General features: G+C 45.8%; 1 long non-coding RNA gene across 4 annotated transcripts; it reads left to right on the top strand.

Moving 5' to 3' along the window:
- Positions 1-39: 39 nt before the first annotated feature.
- Positions 40-27,984, top strand: LOC148518422 (uncharacterized). 4 transcript variants are annotated; one of them, XR_015879002.1, is made up of 4 exons: positions 40-120; positions 12,400-12,542; positions 20,630-20,863; positions 26,079-27,984. It is a non-coding gene; the product is annotated as an uncharacterized LOC148518422 (long non-coding RNA). The 4 variants fall into 4 exon arrangements; XR_015879000.1 differs by having other exon boundaries at positions 42-120; positions 12,387-12,542; XR_015879001.1 differs by having other exon boundaries at positions 44-120; positions 12,380-12,542.

A 27,984-nucleotide genomic window follows, 5' to 3' on the forward strand; every position in this document is an offset into this window, starting at 1 on the left:
TGAAGTGATTGAGCAGCTTCCAACTTGTATTTCTGTATTGAGAGGCATAGATGGGACCAGCGTTAGGAGGGCGTGCTGGTTCTTGTAGTGCCATTAGGAGGACTTAGGGGTGACTCCAAGGTAAGCTAGCTCTCAATTCAGGTATATTTGTATGTGCCATTATCATGTGGCCTTATATTGGGCAATTATTACCCAAATTGGATATAGTTATCAGTTTTGGGGATGAGTTTGGGGTGCGGTGCCCCTTGGGGTTGGTGTGGCTGGGCTGCTCTGGTGAGGCACACATTAACACTTTATTTAGCACTTTTACACTTTCCAATATAATTTGTGTGTGTGTATATATATATATATATATATATATATATATATGTATATATAATTTTTTTTTTTTTTCTTAGCTTTTTAATTGCACCTTCACTTATTAACACATAGTTTTTCCTTTAATCCTATACTAACACTTTAGTCTCTCACTGGTGTGCTTCGCTGGGGTGGCTGGCTATCGCCGGCTTTTTTTGGGGTTCTGCACCCCAGATTCTGACCAAGTGATAGGGACCTCCGGTATCAGAGACGCCGTGACGTGGCCCTGAGGCTTAGCCATATCTTTGCAAATATATGCAACTGAGATCTCTGAATTATCTACCACCATGTAGTTTTTCAAATCTTATTGCTGATTTCATTCTGAGTGCTGGGGGAATACTTTTTGGCTGTCTTATTACACAACTGCGTCTGTGACTGCATTCGCAGCATGAGAGCCCTCTGCATGTCAGGAGAGCTGCAGTGTTTGTGGCTGGTCAGATCTGCCGAAAGGGCAAGATGACTGCTCAACCTAGGCCCAAGATGGCTGCTCGAGGTAGGCCCAAGAGGGCTGCTCGAGGTAGGCCCAAGAGGGCTGCTCGAGGTAGGCCCAAGAGGGCTGCTCGAGGTAGGCCCAAGAGGGCTGCTCGAGGTAGGCCCAAGATGGCTGCTCGAGGTAGGCCCAAGATGGCTGCTCGAGGTAGGCCCAAGATGGCTGCTCGACGTAGGCCCAAGATGGCTGCTTGACGTAGGCCCAAGATGACTGCTCGACAAGGCCCAAGATGGCTGCTCGACGTAGGGCCAAGATGGTTGCTCGATGTAGGGCCAAGATGGCTGTTTGACGTAGGCCCAAGATGACTACTCGACGTAGTCCATAATAAATTGTGTAACTTTTGAGGTGTTGTACAGTATTGCACCTGTAAAATCTTGCAACTACAAGGAATATGAATACTGTTTATATTTAATAATTGATGTTTTAATTTTCTAGGTTGTGGAATGTTTATTTTGTTTTGACACGGTACTAAATATTTTGTGGATGAATACCTAATAACTTACTTCAAGTTCATAGTCAGCATCTGAGAAATGTGTATATCTCAGCTGTGCTGACATATCATTTCCCTTGCGCCGCAGTAGATAAGGGATTGTTTGCTTGTACATTTTGCTTTAATGCAAAAAATTTCAATAAAAAAAATTAAACGTGTTCTAGTGACCTGACCATTATTGTGCCCAAACAATCTCCCTCCAGAGACTTCCCTATCACAATCAGTAATTTACAGGGTCGGACTAGCCAACAGGGTACCAGGGGAAACCCCCTTTGGGCCTCACTGCCTGAGGGCCCACCCCCTCCTCTAGGGATCAGGTTACAGACTGTGCACTTGAATTATACATTACACATATGTTACATTGTACTGCACGGGACTATGGTGTATTTTCTACAATGCATTGCTGTTATTAATCTGGTACATTATCATGCATGCACCAGCAGTATTTACTATACACTGTATATATATATTTTTTAAAGGGGCCCAGACCATGCACTCTCTAATGGTTAGCCAAGCCTCTGTGGAGGTAGCCACACCCCCTCTGAAGGCTGGCCACACCCCTAAGTATGGGCCCCTATCACTGCATTCCCGCGGTAGGCACCTCATTCACCAGTCCGACACTGGTAATTTAACCTGTGACTTCTGCCCTGACTGTAGGAATTATATTATATATCTCTCAATTCAACTACTACAAGTCACATAAGCATGCTGCCATTTTACTGCACTGTAACAAAGTCCAAATATGGCCCTAGGTGTCTCCATTGCCAAAATACTCAGTTAGCAGGTGACCACCGGTCTGCGAGTTTATGCAAATAGCCTACAAACTCCTTCCCTTGTGTACATCCATGTGGCCAAATCTGCAAGAACTGAGATCATACTGTACTTGCCTACACTCCTGGAAGTCGCGGGATGCACCCCTGCACCCCCAGAAGTATAGGCAGATCTCCTGTATCCTGCCCACTTCCTAGTGAAGGGAGATTTAATGGGGAATTTGCGGGTCCGCGAGTAGGGGGCGGGACCAAATGACACAATATGCATAATTTAGCCCCATCCCCTCCTCGCAGACCTACAAATTGCAGACTTCTCTAGGAAAGGGGCAGGCCTAATGACATCACCAGTCCAGCCCCGCCCCCCGATCTAGCCTGCTGCAGGAGCTCTCCAGCCTGCTCCCGCAAAGCTGTTCCATAATGTTGGTAAGTATAACTGAGATGCCCACGGTTAGCGCCCGTGCCTGCTGTAATACTGATTGGTGCTTCCTTATATGCCACCATCAGTCTCACCAGAGAAACTTGCACTAGCCCTATGACAGGCGCAATTTCCTCATCTGACCATGTCCTCCTATGCTTACGACTGTGCTCCCGAATGCAGCTGCTTTCACTGACACGCCCACGACACTCCCGTAACCTGTCCATGTGACAGACTTTTTGTTGCATTTACCTCTAGCTACGCCACAGGAACGCCATCCGATTAGAGATACCATCAGTCCCGAACACAACAGAACCTTTGTATACATCTGCAAATTAGTGTGGCACAAATGACTGAGGGGAATGCCATAGAGGAGGAGGTTGTTTTAGTCAAGGTGGGAGATGATGAGAGAGCAGAAAAGATATTGGGAGCATCTTGGTAAGATTTAGGTATATTCTGCCAATAATTATAAGGTGACAGGACAGGTGATGGGACTGGATATAAGGAATATAGCAGTAGGTAGAGTCAAGTGTGACTGAGGAACTTGTGGTGTTGCTGACTGTGAGGGAGATCTGAGGGGAGGTGGTGATTCTGGGAAGAGGGAAATACTGAGCTTTAGTTAGTATTCAGATGTTGATAGGGAGATAGAGAGATGCAGATGGTTACATGAGGACAGAGGTAGATTTGGTTGCTGTCAGATGTGTTACTGGAGCCCAAATAAATGAATAGCTCCCCAAGAGAAGAGATGCACTGTGGGAAAATCAGATGGCTGAGAACAGATCCTTATGGGAAAACAGTGGAGGTGAGGATGTGCTAGTGGTAGATAAACTAAAGTAGCAGATTGTTAGGTATGATGTAAACCAGGGAAATACTGGAGTGAAGGGGGAAATACTGGAGCTAAGGCAGTATACAGTATGTAGAAGTGATCTTTAGACGTTGCTGTAAACAGATCATTGATCACTTTTTCTGAGTGCAGCCTCAGTGGAATGTTGAGGATGGAAGTGAGATTGCAGAAAGGAAAGAGTGGGTGAGAGGGGAGAAAGTTATCTGCAGGCAACGAGACTCTACCACAAGGGTCTTGTTGCAAGCCCGATGGTTGCGATGGTCTAGACCGGTCATCATGGCCGCTCGCTATAGCTGTGGGTGGTCACCCACAGCTATGTGAGCGGCCAGGAGGCCGTTCTAAAAACAAAACAAAAAAAAAGACCGGCCCTGTCCCCCCCCCCCCCCTCCCTCACTCTCTATTCTCCGCTGACTTATGGTGCATACACAGGTCAGATTTTTCTTCAGGTCTGAACGATAACGATTATCTGAAGGAAAACCTGACATGTCTGAACGATGCGCGTTTCCGATGTTCAGATACCGATATCTGACATCTGATGTGTTTGCAGTCAGTTTTGGATGATTTCAGTAATTTTAATGCAGTCAAAAATTGTTCAATCGTTCAAATCGTTTGCAAAATTGCTCAAATTGTTGGTCAAAACGTTCAATCGTTCATCTGACACATCTGACAAATCTGACCATGTGTATGTACCATAACACCCCCAGCCCCCTGCTGGTGTCCAATGTGGGCAAAAAGCTCTTGGGGCTCTGCAGTGCAGACACAGCAGGGAGGGATCTGAACAGATCCCTCTGCTGTGGCTGCCTTGTAAATCTTCACAGGCTACCATCTTAACAGCAGCCTGTGAATGTTGGGGGCTGAATGTCATCTGAAAGTGGCATTTAATGAATAGCCCTGACACTTATTTTTTACAAAAGTATGTGAAAATTTTAATTTGCACATGCTTTTGTAAAAAATAAGTGATGATGAATAGGCCCCTCAGTCTGTCTCTAGCCTGCCAGGATGTTAAACGAATAGCATAGAATTAAATAGTATACAGTAGCTCCCTGTTAGTCTCAGTCCTTAGTACAGCTTTATTCAGGTGATTTAGGAACCCTTAATAACGCAGCTGTCCATTATGGGATGGTGCCAGGCCCGCCACCAGACATGATGGGGCTCAGGGCCTGATTCAGAGCCGGACGCTCTGAACGAGCGCCCGCTCTGAATCAGGGCATTTTTTTTTTTTTATTTGGTGCGTCCTCCTGGTCACTCGCATAGCTGTGGGTTACCACCCACAGCTTATGCGAGCGTCCATGATGATGGTCAAGACCATCGCGACCATCGGGCTTGCGATGAGACCCTGCGGCAGGGTCTCGCTGCCACAAGCCCTGGAGTGATTTTGGCTCTATCAGAGCCAAAATCACTCCCACTGACATCACTAGTGATGTCAGTGGGGCCGGACCCAGACAGTAGGCGTTCCCATGGGAACGCCTCCGTCTGGGCAGCCACGCCCCGGCACGCCCACCAAAGGGGGCATGCTGTCACTCACCATCGACAGCACGCCCCCTTTGGTGCGAGACCCCGAGCGACGGCTTCCCCGTCGCTCGCCGGGTCTCGCGCATGCGCACGACGGAGCAGCCTCCGTCGTGCACATGCGCATTTGGGTACCATTGACCCACTTGTGAGCGTCCTGCGCTCACGCGCGGGTCTGAATGAGACCCTCAGTACAAAGTATACAGTCAGGGTTCCCCCACTATCTTGAACTCTACCTCCTCTCTTCATTACTGACCTAGCAGATGCAGAGATGTAGCAGGAGCCTGGTCGCTCAGTAAAACTGCATGCTATGGCCCCCTGCCCCCACAGTAGTCAGGGTCGGATTAATAATGGGGCTACGGAGCTTCAGCTCCAGGCCTCCTTTAAAATTATAGCCTTTAGGATCCATTCCAGCACAGATGGGAAAAAAATTACTTTTCTCCTGTTACCACCTATACAGGACTCCAATGCCCCGTGGCCCGTCCATTCACCTCCTGGTTGGCCTGCTCCAAAACCCCATTATTCTAGCCCCCCACCAACGGGGGGGGGGGGAAGAGTAACTCCCCCATTCCACCCAAAGTTCCGCTCCCATGTGCACTAAGTCCCGCCTCCTGGTCCATCCACAGTTGTGTCCCTGTGCAAGACAGCAAAGCTCCGGTTGTTTGATGCCCCCCCCAGAGATTTATATGTCCCACAGTGGTGCCTGGGTGAAGTGTTAAGCTGCCTGTCATTGGGTGCTCTCGTCTAGGCTCCACCGTCCAGTAATGAGGTACTGTGCTACAGTAATGAGGTACTTTGCTATTAGAGGGGAGCAGAACATCAGGACAGGTAAGTAGCGTTCCCGCTAGGCTGTTTTAGCGGGGCGCGGCGCCCTGCCCTCTTTCTGGAAGGCAAAAAGCGCCCTGCCCTCCAGAAGGAGGGCAAAAACCGCCCTGCCCTAACAGCCTGCGGGAACTGTCTTCACCCATGGGTCGCAGTGTCCGGAGAATAGACACATCTATTCTCCCTGTCTGCAGGGCTTGGGGGCTGCCCGGCGTGTCCGTAAGTGCGCACGAACGTGCCCTCTCTAGCTCCGGCACCCTGACTCGCGCCGGAGCTAGAGTGAACACTAGGTAAGAGATGGGGGGGGTATGAGCGGTAGCCTGTATGTTAACACTACTGCTCTGTATGCCCATGCATGACAATGAAACAGACCAAAATAAACAAAAAAAATACTTGAATGCTTCTTTGTGTGTACCTGTGTTCATGTGGGCAAAATATGTTTGTGTGTGCGCAAAGTGTGTGTGTGTGTGTGACTGTGTGTGTGTGTGTGTGTGTGTAACTGTGTGTGCAAAATGTGTTTGCAAAATGTGTGAGTAGCTACCTCCTGCGCTGGGATGAAAGAACATTAATAAAGAGATTTGAAACACTAAAAATACTGTTGATGTCCTGTGTTTGTGTACTTGGGGCCTGATTTAGAGACCGCGCTGCTATTACAGACGCACAGTGGAATCCATCCAACAGTGAGTGACAGGCAGTCAGGGTTTGGAGGCAGTAATGGTGGGTGGTCAGAAAAACATAGGCGTCTCTGGCTGTTTAAAAGCTGTTACATGGGTGTGCATGCATTAGCTCCTGGGACCTCCTACGCAGCATGAGAGCCCTCTGCATGTCAGGAGTGCTGCTTAGTCTGCGGTTGGTCAGACCTTCTGCAAGGGCAAGATGGTCGCTTGATTTGTGTCAATATTACTAATATTTATGCAGGTAAGAGACGTTGTACGCATATGAGAATACAGCGGTGGGCGTCCTTATGCCCGGGTGATCTTTGGTACCATTACCATAGCTTATCGTCTATATCTGAATCAGGCCCTAGATGTGCAGAGTGCCAGCCATCTATTCCTGATATATATTATAGCTGTTATAGATCTGCCAGCAGCTTGCTATCTGATTTATCCAATTCCATGGGCCATAGTGTGCCCTATGTACTTTGTGGTGGTCATTGGAGTTCTCTGTATTATATGGCACTCATTGCAATGTTCTCTGGGCCTGATTCAGAGCCGCTCGTAAGCGGCTGCTCGTTCGCTCCAAGCGATGTTCGCACATCTGCGCATGCGTATGGGTCGTAATGCGCATGCGCCAACCAGTCATTGCGGTCGGAAATCGAGCACTCGCAAAATAGCGAGTGCCTGCTAATTTGAGTGACAGGATGAGGCGTTTGTGGATGGTAACAGGGGAAGGTGCTTGAAAACGGGGAGTGGTGATCCGAACGCAGGCGTGCCAAAATGGGCGTTTTAAGGGTGTGCATAATTAACAAAGCAGCGTCATCGACTACGTCACTTGGTTGTTTCTTAGCCTGAACTGTTCGCATGATTGCGGTAGGAAAATCCAACCACAAGCACTGCAAGCAGTTCAGACGCCTTTCGATGTACTCGATTAATCAATAAATAGCGGAGATTACGTAGGATCCCAGCGGCCAGGGGGCGTCTTTACAAAATAGCGAGCGCATATTTAGTTCTCTCGCTCAGACATAGAGGCGTCAACAGACCGCAAAGAGCGAGTGCTCAATTTAAATAGCCGGCCCCTTTTTCTGAACGAGCGAGCGCAAATAGCGTCCGGCTCTGAATCAGGCCCTCTGTAGTGTAGTGGTGGTCAATTAAACCGCCTTTGTACATTTAGTTCCATTGTACTGTAGCTATTTCGTTTTTAAAAAAGGCAACAGCTAATTTACTGCAGTGGCTAGGAATGTTGGAGGAACACTCATAGAAATATGCCAGTTATCAGTAAATAATTTGGGATTTTTTTTTTTTATTAATCTAAACTATTCTAGCACTTAATGATAGACAGTACAGTTCTCACCCTTTCACAAAAAAAAAAAAAATGTTCTTGTTATACAGTAGCTCCACCATGATGTGGTTAAAGGTAGATGCCAACTATGATCTCCATAAAGATAGCCACTGCACAGGCCTCATCTCCTCTGTTGACCACACCCACATGTACCCCCCCCACCCGCATCACTAGTCACCCAACAGGGTCGTAACTAGGGTAGTACGGCCGGTGCCATCGCACAGGGCACCACAGGTCAGGGGGCGCTGTTTGGGCCTGTCAAATTTCTGTTTATTATCATTCTCACGGGTAGCTTCCTCTTATGTCTTCCCCAGCATCTCCTGGCCTCTCCTATCTCTTCCCTGGCCCTTCCCCATGAGGCCATGGCCCTTTATTGGGTGCATCATGTCCCTTTGAAAAATGAGGGGGTGCCAATGCTCTTTCTGGCACAGGGCACCAAAAAGTCTAGTTACGGCACCTGATATTCGTGAGGCTCCCGGCCAAATTGGCAGGGTAGGCAAGCCTGATGCTGGACCAGCTGGCCAACATGATAGTCAGTTGGACTATGATAGGTTAGTGCTAGGGATCGCCAGTAATAAAGCATACTTAAATCCAAAGTTACACGTGAGTGACATCTAGAAGGTGTCCGTGTCACAATATATATACTAGTTGTTATCCCCAGCATTGCCTAGGTTCTCTCTCTGGGTGGGATGCACTACATACTGCACATTATCAGGTTCATAATGGTGTATACCTAGAAAATCGCAAAGTAAGAGCTGTCCATTGTGACTTCTGGGTTTATGACCAGAAGTCCTTCTGGCATCCTCCTGTGCATGGCGTTACCCCCCGGGATGAAGAAATGGAATGCATCGCATTCCAGTGTTTAGTACATATGAGAATTGTGGTAAAACCCTCAGAAGCTGCAGTTGCTGAGTTTTTACCGCATTTCTGCTTTTAGTACATCCCGTCCTCTATCTCTTTCTCCTCCACCCTCTCTTCAGCCCTCTCTCCCCATCTCTTTTTCCACTCTGTTTCTTCCCCATCTATCTCCTCCGCCCTCTGTCTGTTTCTACTTCTCCCTCTGACACTCTTCTTCCTCTTTCTCACTCTTTTCTCATTCCCTCTTTCCTTATCTCTCCTCTGTTTCTATCTCCCTTCCTATTCCCCCATGTCCCATCTGTCTGTCCTGCCCCTCAGTCTCTCTTGCTCTTAGTTTTTCATTCTCTTTATTTCTATGGGCAGCAGTACCTCCTCCTCTGTGAGTCCTTCCTCATCCACCTTCAGCACCGGCCAGACTGTCATCAGGCAGGGATACCTACATGTATACGTGAGGCATAACGTGCTCAGTGCGCATCCACCTTTCTAAATATCTCTAATTCTGTGCACCACAGCTACTTACTTTGCTTCCTTCAGGGACTGTGCACAGAAATAGGCTTGGTCACTAGAAGCAGCAAGAGAAGAGAGGAGGAGACCTGGGGGTGGGGACACATGTTGAGGCAGGAAGTAGAGAGATCCCATGACAACCTTATGCCCAATCTCAGTCCAGCAATTTCTCTGAACAAGAAGCTGTTCTCAGGCCCCTGCCAGCCCAATATCCCTTATGGCAGCCCTGTCCATATCCCATAGCTCTGGTCTGTGTTGGTATATACACTAAATCAGTGGTGTCAAACTTGGGCCCTTCAGCTGCAGTGGAACTACACGTCCCAGCATGCACTGCCAGAGTTTTGCTATTAGGGCATTCTAAAACTGTGGCAGGGCATGCTGGGATATGTAGTCCCGAGTTTGACACCACTGGACTAAATTATTAACTACTGTTTCTGTTTGTCTCCTGCTGATTATACAGTAAGCACTTTAGAGCATGGGCTTCTCTCTTATGTCTCCCAAATGTTACACTTATATTTATCTCCAATTACTGTATAGTTCTCCCTGTTCAGTACTCACTTACTGTCAATTTTCAACTGCACACCCAGTAGCACTATTTAAATCATACTTGCCTTCTTTTGAAAAAGCTATTCAGGGAGATTGAGAAAAGTGGGCGTGTACTGCTACATCTGAGAGGCATGTCATAAAACTGATTTACATCCAAATGTAAATGAGCCCCAAAGCAGTCAGTAATGGTGGGTACACACTACACGATATGCTCCCTGAGCGATATCGTGTAGTATTGTCCCCGGCAGGCTGTGCTCAATGTCGTTCATGACATTGAGCACAGCCGCTGAACGATATCATTAACGATATCGTTCAGCGCCGGGCTCTCTCGCCCATTCCCTGACATGCAGCAACCTGACGAGGTCGTCAGGTTGGCCTGCATGTGAGCCCGATGAACGATGATGACGAACGACCCGCGGAAACACGCGTCGTCGTCATCGTTCATCTTTTTGGGGTTAAAAATGGACGATAAAGTGGACGACTGAACGATAACGATATCGTTATCGTTCAATCGTCCACTTTATCGCCCAGTGTGTACGCACCATAAGATCTACTTGTGGATGAAAACACACTGATACTTTTCACAAAATACATGTAGCCATAGGGATCATTGGGGCAGATGTATGAAGCTATGGAAAGTGATAAAGTGCAGAGTGATAAACGACCAGCCAATCAGCTCCCAACTGTCATTTTTGAAACACAGCCTGTAACATGACAGTCAGGAGCTTATTGGCTGGTCGTTTATCACTATCCACTTTATCACTTTCCAGAGCTTCATACACCTGCACCATTGTGCCTTATAAACAATGCAGGGAAATTATACTAATGATCCCATTTGAATGTATATGTCTTTGTTTTTTTATTATATAACAGCTTCATAATGGGGGTAAGATGCAATCAAGGAGATTGCTAGACTCTTCAGGGAGTAAGGGATATTGTTGCTATTTCAGGGAGTCTCCCTGACAATCAGGGAGAGTTGGGAAGTATGATTTAAATTGATATATATCTATATATAGATATATACACATATAATTACTTAAATTATGTTTTGTGTATTATATTTATATAATATACCTCTCAACATTTTTAAATTTAAAATATTTTGGTATCAAATAGGCCAAACCCCTGATACAGGAGACACCCTAATTTTACTGAGACCATGCACCAAATCAGTGTATTGATGATGGATTCATCATTTGGGCAAGAATAAATTGGAAAATATTCCCTATTGCTGTGATTAGTGACTATAGAAAATGTTTCTTCTCGCCTAATATTGATAAATAGACGGATCCCTGTGTGACTATGATTATAATAATTGCACGGGAAGGGGTGATGCTATATTCCAAAGAGCCTAAAGGGACAAGGCCAACAGTCACCAAATTTGGAGTATAGTACATCTGCAATGCACATGCACACCTGTAAAATGTACAACACTTTACCATAGCAATACTTGTACTAGTGCTGGAATTATGCATATAAGTATTATTAATGACAAGAGGAACTGTGCTAAGGAAGGAGCTGGCACTATGGGTACACTGCGCAAGAATTATTGGCACAATATTTAAATATATTAAGTTAATGTTTGACCTTAAATTCATCCAATTTAAATCACTCTTTGTTTCTCTTCCCCTCATTTTTACAGGCTGTTTGCCAATAGATGTAACACATCCCTGTCACCACCATAAATTCTATCTATAAAGTTTAGACATTAATGTTACATCACTGTTCTAAATGACTGTAACCATACTGTACTCAGTAATACACAAGCTAACACATGTGAAAACATTTTGAAGCACATGCACAGTCCTAGTTCAAAGGTTTGTAGCTTCTTTAATAGGTAGCTTAACAAAGAGCCCTCAGTAGTCTTTAATAGATCCCAATACTTGAATAAGTTTGAGGACAGATAAGCACCCTGTTTAGTGATGGAATATTGCTAGCTCACCAGGGGTTAAAGGAGAGGAGGGGGCGTAGCCAGGAATGTGCCCATCAAAATTGTAGCCTATGGCAGTAATAAGGGGCAAGGCCCCGGCCGTTTAAACAACCTGCCACCTCCCGGCTCCATCCCTCCTCAGCTCACCGCTCGGGTCACGGGGGACTCCGCAAGCCATCCGGACCCCTGCCATGCCAAGCACTTCCCCCCAGCCCAGGTCTCCATGCGCTCCATTCTTCCATTTGGCCCCGCCCACTACATCCCAGCGGCCATTTCAGTGCGCAAAAAACGTCTGCACAGCGCCATCACGGCCCCGGCCGTTTAAACAACCTGCCTCCTCCGTGTTAAACAGGGGGGAGGAACCCCACAGCAGTTTAAATGCCCCATTATCAATTAGCCCCAGGCTTTTCCCCTACAGGCTTTTTTACCCCAGGGCACTTAAGGCGCTGCCTGGGTCCAACACCCAGCCCCTCCCTCCCCTGCAGCATATCACCCCCCTACCCCGCTCGTACAAGGGCCGCAGCATGGCCCCGTACATGGGCATGCAGGCAATCCCCAGTCCTCACCAGGATATCACACAGATTTGCCACCTTATCCCACAGTAGCTGTGCAGTACCAGCCACCCCTCTCCCATCCCTGCGTCAATTCATGCCCGCAGTTTTTTCCCGGACTGCTCCCATTTCACATTTCGCCCCCGGTACTGCTAGCAATTACAGCCGCCCTGTATGTCAGCACAGCCATATACACCCCCCCCCATTACTCCCGGGTCCGCTTCCACCATTTCACAATCCTGATTAGCTGAAAGTGGTCTCGTCCCATGCTTTGGCCTCACGTGTTTATTTCAAGTCCTCAGGTTGCCGTTTCAGAGTCTTCCAGGGTTCCACAGGAATAGTCTTCAGATGTCCAGGATATTCAGAAGGCGAATCAAGTCGTGGTGGGCGCACCGCACAGCGAGGGACAGATGTTAGCGGGCAATCGGTCAGGGCCGGATCTTCCTCCGCTGGGTCACGTGAGCATGTTGTTCTCTTTTTGTGCAGCATTTTTATTTTCTTGCAGTGTATAGCGATTCTTACAGATACACCATAGGCCCTGTAGGTTCAGGGGGAGTTTGCGCAAACGATTAAGGGTAAGCACAAAAGCCCAAAGAGATCTAGTACTATATTAGCAGCTAGGGTCACGGTTGCAGCGGGGGATGGGATCCATTGTGCAAACGTAGCTCTACTTATGTGATTGGAGGTTAAAGTTATGGCAGCACAGAGGGTGTAGTGGTTACCGTTACTGCCTCTCAGTGCAGACTTTGAGGGTTCATTTCCATCCTTAGCCCCAACTGTTTGGAGTTTGTTATGCTCCCATTTACTCTGGCATCAGGGAGCGGATTAGAAAAGGCAACTTGGTGGGCAAGTTTGCCAGTGCGGCAGATGATAAAAGGCTTAAACCAGGCGAAGGCCTTGTTGGCATTTTGAGGTCGGTTACCATCATTCATACTTGATTCAGTTAACTGGCTTGTTCCTACTCACGGCGAATTTTACTGAGAAAAACCGACAGGGAATACATTGATGTGCTGAAGTACATGCAGTTTTCAGGAAGAAGCAGGAAGGTTAGGCACTGCATGCTGGATTGGTGACGGCCATCGGCCAGTAATAAAGCATCATGGGGCTAACGAAACGAGCAGCGAGGGGGTATTACATAGTGTTAGAGGGTTATAAAATTGGGTTTTCGTTTCTCTTAATGCACAGTATATATGTCGTATTCCAAACGGAACCTTCAGTCCATGAGCAATCACCCGGAAGTCGTTAAAAGTAAATTGGTAGTGGAGGTAGATTGGGGTGCATGCGTGCCCCTTTTTGTTGTCCTTCCCTGGGAAAGGATTTTGCACCTTGCCTTTGGGGCACTTTGCAGTTGGGATTTGTACCTAGGAGGGTGACAGGCAAGTTCAGATTTATTATGCAGCTTTTCTACCCAGATCGGTGATACGTCAAGGACGCGTTAGATTCGACAGTTTGCCACAAAGTGTATCAATCCTTCGAGCAAGTCACCGGAAGGGGTGCAAAGTTTTTGGAACAAGCTCACCTAGAATAAAAATATATATAATAAAAAAGGGGGATATCGTACACTTTTTGTTTAATGCCGCTTTCTCTCCATATCTTTTCTGTGTTCGGGAATTTTGAGTGAAATTATTCCATGGATAAGTTCTTTCCAGTGGGATGTTCTGTTTACTTTTCTTTGTCGAATGTGGCAGCTCATTTTAGCAATGGTGAGGGCAAGCACGTGCACATCAGGGCAGACCAATTCTTAGGTTGCTTTATCGGTAGTGGGGGCACTCGGTGGTTTTTAGTTTGTGAGAATTACTTTTTGTTTACAGGCATTTTGTATCGATTCTAGACATACTGGTTTCTCGCAACAAAGCTGAGGTCTCTGTTTACACGTTTATCCTATCTGGGGATAGAGATCGACAATTTGCCAGGCTTTTGCCGATTGCCTTTGGTTTAAAGTTGGTGAATTGGGGAATTATTGTGGAAGTGTCTCCAAAGCAATTGCGATCGCTTTTAGGACAAGAATGTTGTTTGTAGAGTAATACCCATGGGCAGGAAATTGGCGTCGTTTTCACCGGTCCATAGCCAGGGGTCAAAATGTCACCATTTTCGCTTGTCTCAGGACTTGTGGGAGGTTCTGCATGTTTGCTGGGTTATGTTTCGGGAGTCCACCGGAGTTAGAATTGACTACCTGCTCACGTGGACAATTACAGGTTTAATTTGTTTAAGGATGCGTCTGGCTCCGTATTTTCCGGGGAGTTATCAGTGGGGTTGGTGCGCGAGAATTCACCAGGAATCATGGATGTGGTAAGATATAACTGCGAGTATGCTGTTTAGAATTTTTTTTACAATCACGGTTGTAGCTGAAATCTGGGCTACTAGACTCGGCAGCAGTGGGATTAGGTTCTGCAGATATATTTTAGGTAGTTCATGCTATCAATATTTACGGGGCTGATTTCCCTCCAGCTTTGCGTTTTTGTTGAGGCATTTTATCACCTCTTTGTGTGTTTGCGAACGAGCATAGATGTTTAGGGCACGTCACGTTCCGGGAATGGAATACGGGACAGCAGTTGTGCTTGTCTCGTTGTCTATCGATTGATTTTTGGGTTCTGGACTCCCCCCTATTTGGCTGAGATACACGGCTTACGTCCTGTTAATGTCGGCTGGTTGTAGTGCCGGAAGTTAAGTAGTTTGTTTTGACGTCCTTGGCTCCACGTACGCTGAAGATTTAGTTGACTGCTCGTAATGTTTAGCAGGGTTTCTTGGCTTACGAAGGTAAAAGAGGTTCGCCATTTCAGGCACACCTGTTAGAATTATTTGGAAATGGCACGAGCTAAGTCGTTGCGGAACGTTCACGTCGGCAGCTCGGTCTATCGTTTTCATATTTCACAAAGTTTCCTGGTACGCCTGCGGCGAGCTGATGCTTTTTTATTAGATAAGGTAGAGAGAGGTCAGGGGTGTAGCGCCTCATTCAAAATGATTTCACAAAGACATATTGAGCTATCAATTTTAAAGGATCCGTTAGTCACAGGGTCGGGTATCGCATTGGCTTATTAAGAGACACAACTCTTTAATTCGGCATTGTGGTTAGCTTATTTAAGGATTATTATAATTGGCTGGTTGTTCTCAAAGAAGATGAGTTAAACATCAATGGGTTGTCGTTTGAGAATGAAGTTTTCAGTTTAACCTATAATTGTGTCATATTCATGGATTGTTAAACTGTTCAGCTTGCTAAAGGGTGATGGACCTCTATCCCAGCTCAAGCATACCCTTTCACCAATCATAGTCAGCTTGGCCGTACATTTAATGGGTTACGGCCCCCAGGCGCTGGCTCATACAAGCAACTCAGACGACATTACGACATACGGTTTTACTTCACTAGGGTTTTCACAACTTTTGTTGCTTTAGAATTGCTGTTAGATCAGTTTGATACACATTTTCCAGGATTGGGGCGGCAATCTGCATGGCAGCTGCAGGTGCTTCTGTTGACGCCTTAAAACATTTAGGTCAATGGTAGTCGTCAAACCACAGGTAATAGTTGCATAGTTAGCAGCACTTCTTGCGAGTTTGTTGGGAAACCCAGGTGCCTTATGCCTACTGCCGCTAGGGAGTTTGAAGGGCTTTTCAGATTTGCCCTCAAAGAGGTTTGCTGTTTTTCACCTTCAGATGGGTAACCCAACTATTTCCCTTGGCTAGGCTGTTTTTCTATCAATTGTATTTAGCCTATCCAGGCGTGATGAACCCTTTTTTACAGGTTTATAAGAATGCTAATTGTCGGGTGTGGGTCGTAGGACATTTCATGTATCTATTGTGCTAATGAGTATCCTTTAGCATTTCAGGCCCTGCATTTATTAGGTACTAATAAGATTCAATGGTTCGGTTTTAGGGGAAAGCTCTGAGGTAGCCTTTATTAGACGTTTATGGACAGCGAAAGCCAGATATGGGACACCGATTTGGGGTACATTTGGGGGCAAGGATAAGGTTACTGGCAATTGCATTGCAGCTTTACTTGTTATTAGGAAGGATCTGCAAATAATATACTAGAGATGGCCAGCAGTAGGGTAGGCTGGCAGTAATATTCTGTCCGGACAGATGGTTACATTGGCACCTTCAGTTGCCTTACAAGGAGAGGAGTTTTTTAAAGGCCCAATGGGATACACCTCACGAGCGCATGTCTAGAGTCTTGTATTAGTAACATTGCTATCTTCCTTGGGGGCCAATTATTTCCTAATGGGTGGCGGGGCTCGGCTCTTTGTGAGTGAATTAGCATAATGTAAGATTTAAACAATGGGTGACTTAATAGATCCGAATACTTGAATACGTTTGAGGAAAGATAAGCACCCTGTTTAGTGATGGAATATTGCTAGCTCACCAGGGGTTAAAGGAGACGGGGCATAGCCAGGAATGTGCCCATCAAAATTGTAGCCTATGGCCAGGGCCTGCCTTAGCCCAAATTTTTTGGTAAGCGAGTATATTTTTTGGCACCCCCCTATGCAGTGCCCCTTTTACAGTGCCCCCGGTAGTAAGCCCCTTATATTGGGCCCCCAGTAGTGGTACCCCTTATGCAGTGCCCCTAGTAGTAGTGCCCCAGTAGTAGCCCCCCTTATAGTGCCCCAGCAGTAATCCCCCCTTGTAGTGCCCCCGGTAGTAGCCCCCCCCTTGTAGTGCCCCCGGTAGTAGCCCCCACTTGTAGTGCCCCCGGTAGTAGTCCCCCCTTGTAGTGCCCCCAGTAGTAGCCCCCCCCCAGTAGAGACAAACGTAATAAAAATAAAAAAAAACACTTACCTGGGGTCCCCACATACTGGGGCATATGTATGAATCGCCACAGTGGCATCAGCACATGTTATGTGCACTGATACCGGTTCTGCCCCATGTATGTTTGGGATGCTGGCTGGTAAATGACAGAGACGCTATGTCATTATCGGTGCTGCTATTTACAAGATAGCAGTGCCAATAGACGGGGCTAAGTATGAATGGTCAGCCTGACTGTTCCACCAGCTGCAGCCATCGCGGTATGCATGCTTAGTGGAGCCAACCAGGACTGAGACACAGTGTACTTGCACTAGGCTGATGCCCTGTGTCCTCTAGCTGGAAACGCCAGAGGGGGGAGTTATCACTCCCTTGCTCTGGCTGATGAGATGTAATTAGATCTGATCGTTGGTGCTTCCTGCTTTGCCTCGTTAAAGAGGCGAAGCAGGAAGCATTATAGCTGCACAATAATACATCTCCCCAAATTTCCCCATACTCCCCACATATAATATATAAAATCAGAGTACAGCATTTAGCTGTCTCCGCTCTGGTCCTCTACAGGTGCTTAGCCGAGGAGCTTCACCACACCACAGTCAGAGTCTCGTGAGATGAAGAAGTTTTCTGCGACACAGTATCTGGTCGAACCAGAGCCAAAGCTGCAACACAGAGAAGAGCAGAGTCGGACGCCCAAAGGCACCATTATACTCAGTTCCTCTGTGGCTCCTCCTCAGAATTCCCCCCAAGTGGAGCACAGCTGTGCGACTATTGTAGCAGAGTAACGAGCTGAACTAGGGAACTGACAGCTAGGTAGCTCGCTTCCCCTCTCTCCCAATCAAATTTGAGGAAATATATATATATATCCTCAAAAAAATGAATATGCCTCTAGCCACCTATCATATAGCTATATCTATCTATAGGGCTTAAACATGCCAATGGCGTGATTTTATAGATATAGCTAGCATATATCTCTATAGCTATTTATCTATAAAACCACACCATTACCATGTTTAAGCCCTATGGATAGATATAGCTATATGATAGCCTAGGGGGTCAACTTATATTTGGTAACATATTATATATAAACTTATAGATATATAATCTTAAGTCAACACCATATGCAGGTTTAAGCCCTGCCCCAGGGCCAGGCTAGCACCTCATCACTTGATGAGAGTAATTTTCTGGGAGTGCACTCCCAGAAAATGTCACTGTCAGTCTGTCACAGACACAGACACTGACAGTTTTATATAAACTTACCAGCCAGGTAGCACTGGGCCAGTAGGGATGTGGTTAGATACCCTGCCCGAATCCCGGTGACGGCGCCTGGAGGCCCAGGCGGGCGGTTCTGCCTCTCCAGCCCACAGAACAATGATTTAAGTAAGATGGGCGCTGGCGCTGTGGCGCCAATGTAACTACTCCCAAGTCCTGACTGTCTGACACCTATCCAAGTGCGGGCCGCGGCTCCCGTCCCAGCCTTCAGCACCACGCTCCCGAGTCCCCCCCTAGCCTTCACCACCCACCCCGCTCCAGGTCCCAGCCTTGTTCAGCACTGTTCTCCCAAGTCCCACTCTAGCCTTTACCACCACGCTCCCCTTCAGCACTCGGTGAACAACGCGCTCCCGCCCTAGCGTGCGACCTGCGACCTTGCGGCATGACGTCATGACGTCACGCCGCATACTCACCATAAGACGGCCACCCAGTAGAACCGCAGGGCAGCTGTGTGATAGTGACACAGTCTGCCCGCGGTCAGCCCTCTCCGCTGCTGGCTAAATTAGTGAATTAATAAATCAGCATGGTCGCGGCCGCGGCGCCCTTCACTGTGTGGCGCCTTACGCAGCTGCGTACCATGCGTAATCATAGAACCGGCCCTGCCGATGGCAGTAATAAGGGGCAAGGCCCCTACTATTCATTATAAATAGTCTGGAAGAGGAGCAATCTTCCTCTTTTCCAGTTTTTGGACAACACCCACCCACCCGTCTAAGCTGTTCTGTATTTAATTCTCTAAATGTTGTTGGATTGTGCAATTCTCAATTTTGAGGACAAAAATTAATTTATTCTATTTTGGAATAAGACTGTAACATAACAAAATGTGGAAACAGTGAAGCGCTGTGAATACTTTCTGGATGCACTGTAGTTTTCGAAGTTTGCTGAATATTAGATGGTCCTATCGGTTCCCTAATATTGATAACTGACTTGTAATTGGAGTTACCCATAGCAACCAATCAGTAGCATTTATCAAGTACATCCAATAAAATGATTGGTAGAAGCTGATTGGTTGCTATAGGGAACTTCTACACTCAACTTCTACTACTTCTACCATACAATACAACAGGGGTATTCAACATACCGCTCTCCAGTTGGAGTGGAACTACAGATCCCAGCATGTCCTGCCAACATTTTCCTATGTCAGAATGCTAAAACTTTGCCAGGGCATGCTGGGATGTGTAGTTCTACAGCAGTTGGTGGTCCACATGTTGAATACCCCTGCAATACAGGGTGCATTTGCGAGGCCACAATTTTTGAGACCACCATACAATACAAAAGGGCAGATTAAATTATCTATTTAATTAATTACCCACTCGGTAAGCCCAGAGGGTACAATTACAGTCTCAGGAGCTGCAAGGCAAAATATGTGTTACATGCACCCTCTGGGGCTTAGCGCACAGGGTAACCCATAGATTAGGGTACTTAACACAGGATCATTGGTTTAACGTGTGTTAGTCCCGAGTTTACCGCACAGGGAAGCTGCCTAATAATGGAATAACTCTGGCCCTTAAACCCTTTAACTACAGCTAAAACTCTGCGGCTAATTACATTTTCCCCAAAGTGTATTTGCGAGATCGCCATACAATACAGTTATATATTTGAGACCGCCAAGTGTTTTAAGAGCATTAGCTCCTGTCTAAAGTGGCCGGAAGCTAATTCAATTGTTTTGAGCGGATTTCTGCTCGCACCCTCCTGAGACATCGGTGTAAAGTAGAGCTTTCAGCCTAGGTATGTGTGCCGGGTACACTGTAACTGCAGCTGCTTTATGTGAGAATACGGCCCCCACACCAGTGCGGGGTTAGTGGTACAGACAATTGAAGTTGCTCTCGGCCACCTTAAGACAGGAGTTAATTCTCTTACACAATTGAATTGCGCCCATACAATTCAATTGTGAGCGCACCATACAATAAAGTGCATTTTTGTTAATGACACACTATCGCATCGGCCATGCAGCATGATAGATGTACTGTACCTTGCATATATATTGTGCACATTTGTCCGTGTGAATATGTGACCAATCGATGAACCTGTTATGGTGGCCGCAGGAACTGCCTACAATGACATCACGACTGCGCAGGCAAATTTAAATGTCCGTCCATTTCTGATATCTGGCCAGATATATTGAGCGGCCGATTAGTAAGTTTGTGCTTACCAAAACACTCGGTCGTTTGGCTAGGTTCCTGGCCGGCTGCTGGGTCGGTTAGGTGTGTACCACATATAACCCTCAAGTATCAATTAATTTAATTCATATTAATTAGAACTCTTTAATATTAATTACCTCCATTAAAAGCAATAACCCTTTCCACTTCACACTATTACAGAATTAACCCTTCTACCCCCATAAAGCCCCCCTCATACTTAACTGTCCTCAACTAAACCCTTTTTCCCTCCTAACTACCCCCCTTCCCAATGCCCCCTCCCCTCCCTCTCTTCAACATACCTGTTGCTGGGTCTGATTATCTTCTGAAGTCTGGACTGTTGTCACAGTAATGCTCTAATCTTCTCTGTCCTGTAGCAGCAGCCAATAGGATCCTATGTTCTGTCTTTTTAGCAGCCATAGGAAAGGCCTCTTCCAAGACTGCCACTGTGGTGCGTCCCTTGTGAGGACTTGAGGCGGAACCACCAGGGAGAGGAGAAGGCAAGGCGGTAGCACGGGGGAGAAGCAGGCCTACACCATTGAAGAAGAGGAGGGCGGAACCACCATGGAGGAACAAGTGACACCACTGCGGAGGAGGCAGGGTCTGTGCATTGTAGGAATAAACTGCACAGCTCCTGCACTGCAAGGGTAAGTGGTTATGTGCGGTCTTTTAACCTGACTGTCCACCTCTCCTCCAATCCTCTGACCTAGATCAGATTAGAAACTCTCAAATGTTTGGGAAGGGTGAGATGCCCCCTGTTCCAATACCCCTAGTTCTGTGTCATAGACCGAGCCAATGGAAGGTTTCTAGCCACCCTAGACAAAATTTTAGCCACAGCTCCTTCCCAAAAAGTCCACATCTTAGTGCCTCATGTGGCAGCTGCAAGACTGCTAGATGTGGGTGGGGAGATTAAATGTTAGGACAAAATGGCAGCACCACTGCCATTGCCGGTCAGTTGTAGAATATATTTATATATTATATTCCTGCCCTTATATTAAGGCTGCATTTAATAAAATGGATTTCTCCATAGAGAAGGGGGGCATGGTGTTTAAGGGGCTAAGGGGTTACACCTCAAAAGCTATTAGAGGTACCGAGCTGAAATTTGGCATGGACGGGTTCGGTGCTGCATGCCAAATTTCAGGGCAAAAACAAAAAATGAGGATTTGGGAATAATCTAAAGTTCCAAATGTCACATTTTTCTGACATCCTCAATTAGGAACACTTTTCTGCTGTTCTCTATGGGGGATTTTTGGGAAGGTATAACTCAGGGTAGGGGGCAAATTTAGACTTGGGGTTTGTTTTATTAGGTAGCTATTGTTCCAGGGTAGGGCCTTTTGGGGTTCAGGTAAATTAGAAAGTTACAGTTTTTAAACTATTACCTCAAGAATGCGCCATTGAATAGATAGGATTTTTCAACTTGTTGCGCAGTCTCAGTAGGAGCCTACAGCAGGTGTAATCACTGTGGCTTCACTTGGTGCAAAAAGATGGCTGTCTTTTACGGGCAGTAGCGGGGGTCGGAACTGGGAGGAAGAAAGAGGTCGTAAACTGCGCCTGGGTCCCAGGTGGGGGGGAGCGGGCGTCAGCTGTGGCTGGGACCTGCGAACTATAGCGGGCATTAGCGGCGGCAGAAGCAGCGGCAGCGGTGGAGTGTCAGGACCAGGACATACCTGCATCTGTGTTTAAATAAACAAACAGAAGCAGGGACAGGTCAGTGAGACCCGTCTGTGCTTCTGTGTTTAATTTAAAAAAAAAAAAAACCTTTGAAAAAAAAATGGTGTGGCCCCACCCCCCAAAAAACAACCAGCACCGGGCTTTGGAGACCCAGTACTGGTTGTGCTAAATACAGGGGACAAACGACGTAGGGGTCCCCCATATTGAGCACAACCAGATCAGCTTAATGACTTAGCACAGGTGCTTCTAAAGGGCGGGGTTTACACTGAACACAGAAAAAAAGGGATTTGCCCTCCAGCACACTGTAGCAAAATCAAACAAAAAATACTTAAATCCTACATAATAATAGAGATTCAGAGGTATTAGTTACATACATTTGCAAATATATGAATAAGCGCCAGGCCAATTGCCAAGGCTCCTCTATACTGGCGTCCCTAACATTAAGGGGTTCACGTCCGAGAAGCAGGGTACCCCATAAAATTCCAGCCAAGGACCATCCCCAGGGCATCACACGAAAAGGTGAAAAAAGGTGAGAGTGAAGTGAAAATTGATAGATGTTTAAGGCTAAATCAATAAGTGTCAATGAAATGTGAAAGAATTAAAATGACATAAATAATAAACAAACAATTAGAAAAGTGGTAAAAATATTCTATGTGAATTAAGTGGTGATGCCCTGAATAAGGTCCAGCCTGTACAACTCCGGGGGCCCCACTCCCAAAAGCTCCCCACTCCCAATGAGCACACAATTCTGTGAATTAGCAACTCCACCATTTTGTGAGTGACAGCAATCTCACTCTTTGAAAGTGCTGAACCTGCAGTTAACCACAATGGCATACCATATCTGTATTATGCAAGGAACATGTCCATTAAGGTGTCAGCCTTAACGATCGTAATTTCATTGCTTTTTGGAGTTTGAGTGGCATAAATTCAAAAGCAGCCTTAATGGTACATGTGAAACCGTAAGGTTTTTTGTCATATATATATATATATATATTTACACACATACTGTACATCCAAATAAAGGTACACTCACCAATCTTCTCATGAAATCAATAAGAGAATTTATTCAGAGGAGAGCCATCAGCCTATTACATTACATCAACGTTTCAGTCCCCTCTGACTTTAAACAAGATACCACATCAGGTGTCCCTATCCCAGTATTTATACTAGAGTGTATTACCAACACACACCCACAAGACAGCCCCTCTTAATCAGTAACCCTGTCATATCACTGATCATTACCTAATTGTAGTGAAAATCATTAACATCCACCATAAAAACAATGATCCTAAACTACTCCAGATCATATAGTGCGCCAGTATCCAGTACCTTTTAATGAATCTTTAAGGTAACAAGTAACACCTGCATTACTCCCCAGTGGTCACAATCACCGGACCCAAGTTTGTCAGGCACCGATCACCACTTCCTCATTGTCCGTGAGCTGCTACACGGCTGCGTGTCAGAGGTGGAATGCAGCGTCCGATCATATGACTAGTAGTTACTAAGTAATTGCGTGTCAAAGCTGGAACGCAGGCATATCCAGTGCCATCAAAAGCCTGTTCATAGGTAATCTATATCTGGCGCCCCCTATCTCTGGCTACATAGTTCCAGTACTTTACAGATTATACCATTTACATTAAATCACCATTGAATCCCTACAAAAACACCAATAACATATATATCATAAATGACAATATATCGTGGACTACTCTAAAACAGAATATTCTCCATAGTACATCTCTCGTATAGATCAATACAACTATAAATCATTATGGTCACAGATTCTATATTTGGCAAAGAAAAAAAATTATATACAGGGGCGAATTAAGAGAAGAGGGGGCCCGTGTGCATTCCCCGTCCGGGGCCCCCCTCCTCTCTCCCCGGCGGCTGGCAGCAGTCTGAAGTGGCTGACCGGCGATCGCAGCATCAGTAGACTCTGGGCACAAGTCTGTACCCATAATCTACCGCGCATGCGCAGGTCACCGGGAAAATAGCACGGCTGCCATTTCCTCTATGCGCATGCGCAAAACACCAGAAAAATGGGAAACGGCAATTTTCTGCAGGGCTGAAACACCCAATGCAGGACCTCAGGTAAGTATTAGATAATATGGGTGCGAGGTGTGCGGTGCGGGCTCCCCCTGGACCCAGGGGCCCCTGTGCACCTCACATCCTGTACGCATTATAGATACACCCCTGTATTTATCTAATCTCCCTTCACTCTCCTGTCCGCACTCTTTGTTCAACTAATGCACACCGCTTATCATGCCAACTGATTACTTCCTCTCACTCTCGCCTCCAATATTTTGCCTGTGCTGCTCCGCACCTTTGGAACGCTCTCCCTCTCCCCATCAGACTCTCCACCTCTCTACAATCATTCAAACGGGCTCTCAAGACCCACTACTTTATTAAAGTCTTCTAGCTCTCCTACCAACTTGCTGCTAAATGCTCCTTCCTCCCCATCTACCCCATGTGTCATACATGTTTGTCTGCCCTTCCCTTTTAGAATGTAAGCTCTTACGAGAAGGGTCTTTACCCTCTTGTGCTTCTCCATACTTTCATCTACTTCTTACTCCCCACTAGGGCACCTAACACTTGGTTGTTTAAGCTCTGCTGCTTATGTGGCTGTTATGGTCCCTAATGTAGCAATGTATAATATCCATGTCCTTCTCCTGCATTGTATTATATTGTATTGTACTGTAAAGCTAGCCACACATCTAAAGATTATCTGTCCAACCAGCCAACTAGTTGATTGGTTGGAATAAAAGTCTGGTAACGTATGTGAGTAAATGATGATCAGCAATTTGCTCCTAAATGCCAGAAAACAGATGAAAATGGTCGTTCAGACAATTTTGTTTAATGTTTGATCTAAACAATTTGTTCAAACAGTTTTGGTCCATTTTCCGGCTTTTGGGAGCAAATTGCTGATTGTCATTTGCTTTTATACCTTACCAGATTTTCATTCCAACCAATCAACTAGTTGGCTGGTTGGACAGATAATCTTTAGATGTGTGGCCAGCTTAAGTCTTTAGTCACATATTTGAATATATATTTTGTAAGTCGCTGCGGAACTCTTGTGGCGCCATATAAATAAATGATAATTGCCTACCATCCAACATGACCTGTTCCATTAGGTACAAAACATTCTGCTCCTGGACTTCCCACCTAATGTATGATTGCAGTCACCTGTGTTGAACTAGGTAATTGATGAGACAGGTGTTTCACCACAGGTGGCTGCAATCATACAGTAAATTAAGAGGGAAGTCCAGGAGCAGAGCAATTTGTACCTAATGGAACGTGTCATGTTGGAGGGTCTGTATTTGTGAGGAGGCAAGGGAAATGCCTACCCTCCAACATGACCCCTCCCATCAGATACAAATGCTCTGCTCCTGGACTTCCCACCTAATTTATGATTGCAGCCACCTCTGTTGAGCTAGGTAATTGATGAGAAGGGTGTTTCAACACAGGAGACTGCAATCATCAATTAATAAGGAAGTCCAGGAGTAGAGCATTTTGTACCTAATGGAAAGGGTCATGTTGGAGAGTCCAGAAATGGGCTTCTAGGACTTGCCTGCATGTATTAAAGAGTTAACCCCATGACCCAGTTCTGTGCTCTTAAATTGAAGCCCACAGTCTGCAGAAATGTCATACAGGAAGTTTGCCAGCAGCAGACAGCAAGGGAGTGTTCCAGTTAAAAAAGCCCTCCTCCTTCCTCTCTGGAAAGACTGACACCAGGGCCCACCAATCAGAGAGAGGGAAGTAGGGTGATGCAGCAGGGAGAATTGAGTGACTCTGGAGGTTGGGGTGTTGTCCACTCAGTGTCATTGGGTATCAGCAGCTCTGTGTGCCCTGCTATAGCTGTCATTGCTGACTGGGTAGGGAGGAGATTTATAGCAGCCGGAAAAGATTTTGCTGAACTCTGAGTGGACTGTAACCCTGCTCACTGCTTGCTGGTCTCCATAAATAAAGTTCATCTTGCCTTCATTATAACCCGCTCCACTGTGTGATGACTGAACCCCGTGTTACCTGGGTATCCTCACAATATTAATAATTATATATATATATATATATATATATATACTGTATATATTATATATAGTGTGTGTGTGTTGTTAGTGTATATGTATGTATATAGAGAAGCAGCACACTCTCCTCAGAGACAAAGAAATAAAAATACACATCTTACCTTTATAGAAGATCACCCAAAAGTGCAGAACCCACGCTGCTGGGCGCTTCCAGGAATAGCGCGCATCTGTGACATCATTGGACAGCACCTCCTTCATGACGCAGCTCCCCACGTCAGCGTTGCCATGGACATCTAAATACAAGCATAAATAAGCCCAACACCACAATTAAAAACAATACACTCAGCAATAGAACAAATAGACTAAACGTCTAAGTGGTATACATGCTTGTGAAAAACCACATGGGTAAGACGCTCATATTTATAATCACAAGTATGAATTATGGGCCTGATTCAGCAATGAACACAAGTTCACTGCTGATCGATTATCGAATAGCTTTGATAAAGCTGTGATTGAACATAGCGAAACATGTTAGGGACTGACTGATTTACCCTCCACCATACAATATTCAGCAGGAGCATTTCCATACCTTGCTATTGGTGACACAGACAGCTGTCTAATACCAGCGGACTGGACCTGTGCCTAGGGGACTATTTTCACTACAAAGGCTTCACCAGCGTTGCTAAAGGACCCCATAATATCATTTGGACACTGGAACTGGTAACTATAGACTCTTGCTGGACAATTTCTATATAAAGCACCATTAGCTTTTCCAAGAACAAGGAATTTAATCCGGATATTTGCTAATAGAAACATTGCCATATTCTGGACATCATTCCTGTCCATGTGGAATGGATGACTTTTTATGCTTTTATTTTTATTTTCTTCTCATTGTGCTGATATAGTTATATCTATATATTTACAAGTGTTTTTATTTGTGCATATGATTACTTTTTTATATTAAATTGTGATACATTTTTCATGTTCATTTTTGTATTCTAAGCGCTGTTTTTTCCTATTTTGTTTGTGAGGATTGACCATCCTCCCTATATATACAGCAGCTCACTGTACTATTGGATATTTACACAACAAAGCAGCGCCTCATCAGTTACCTCTAGGTACTGATCCCCTCTCTTTGTGATAATACGTCATGTACTGTTTGGTGAGTATCATCTTACCACCATTTACTTACCTATATGCCATACGTCCATCATTGGGTATAATCCATTCCTTTTACTGTAGCTGATACAAATACATGTCTGTGCATATCTCACACATGTCTGTCTTATGGACTCTAAATTCACCTGTCCTTCTATAACTTATTACACCTTACACCCTTTACATTATGATGAGCTATAATGCTTCTGGTTGCCAGTAGTTGTGTTTTAATGGGAATAGGTACGGGATCCCAAGTCATTACGATGGTCCAAATGGATTTTGGTAAGTATTTTACCCCTTAACCTAACCCTCTCCCTAACCCACCACTCTCATAGCCTAACCCTAACCCACCCCTTAAGTATCCCAGCCCTCTCATCCCGCAGCCTAACCCTAAATCTCCCATCCCACAGCCTAACCCTCCCCCCCTGAGCCTAACCCTCCTATTCTGAGCCTAATTCTAACCCACCCCTCCCACAGCCTAAATCTAATCCACCCGGCCCGCAGCCTAACCCTAGACCACCCTCCGCAGTCTAACCATAAACCACTTCTCCCTCAGCCAAACCCTATCTCACCCCTCCCACAGCCTATTCCTATCCCACCCCTCCCACAGCCTAACCCCAACCCTCCTCCTAGTGCCTAAACCTAACCCCCGTAACCCTCCCCCTAGTGCCTAACCCACCCCTCCCACAGCCTAAACTAACCCTTCCCTCCCACAGCCTAACCTTAACTCCCCCTCCTAGTGCCTAACCCTAAATCTAACCCTAATACCATCAGGATCTGTCAGGATTGTGACAGTCGGGTTCCTGACTACATCCCTTTTGTGTTAATTATATATCTGATATGAAATTATAGTAACAATCTAAATGTAAATTTTTAAAATATTTTGTGAAAGAATGAGAAAAAGAAAAATTAAATGT

Source organism: Taudactylus pleione, unplaced genomic scaffold (genome assembly GCF_031769625.1).
Source record: "Taudactylus pleione unplaced genomic scaffold, aTauple2 ptg000201l, whole genome shotgun sequence".
Classification (NCBI taxonomy): domain Eukaryota; kingdom Metazoa; phylum Chordata; class Amphibia; order Anura; family Myobatrachidae; genus Taudactylus; species Taudactylus pleione.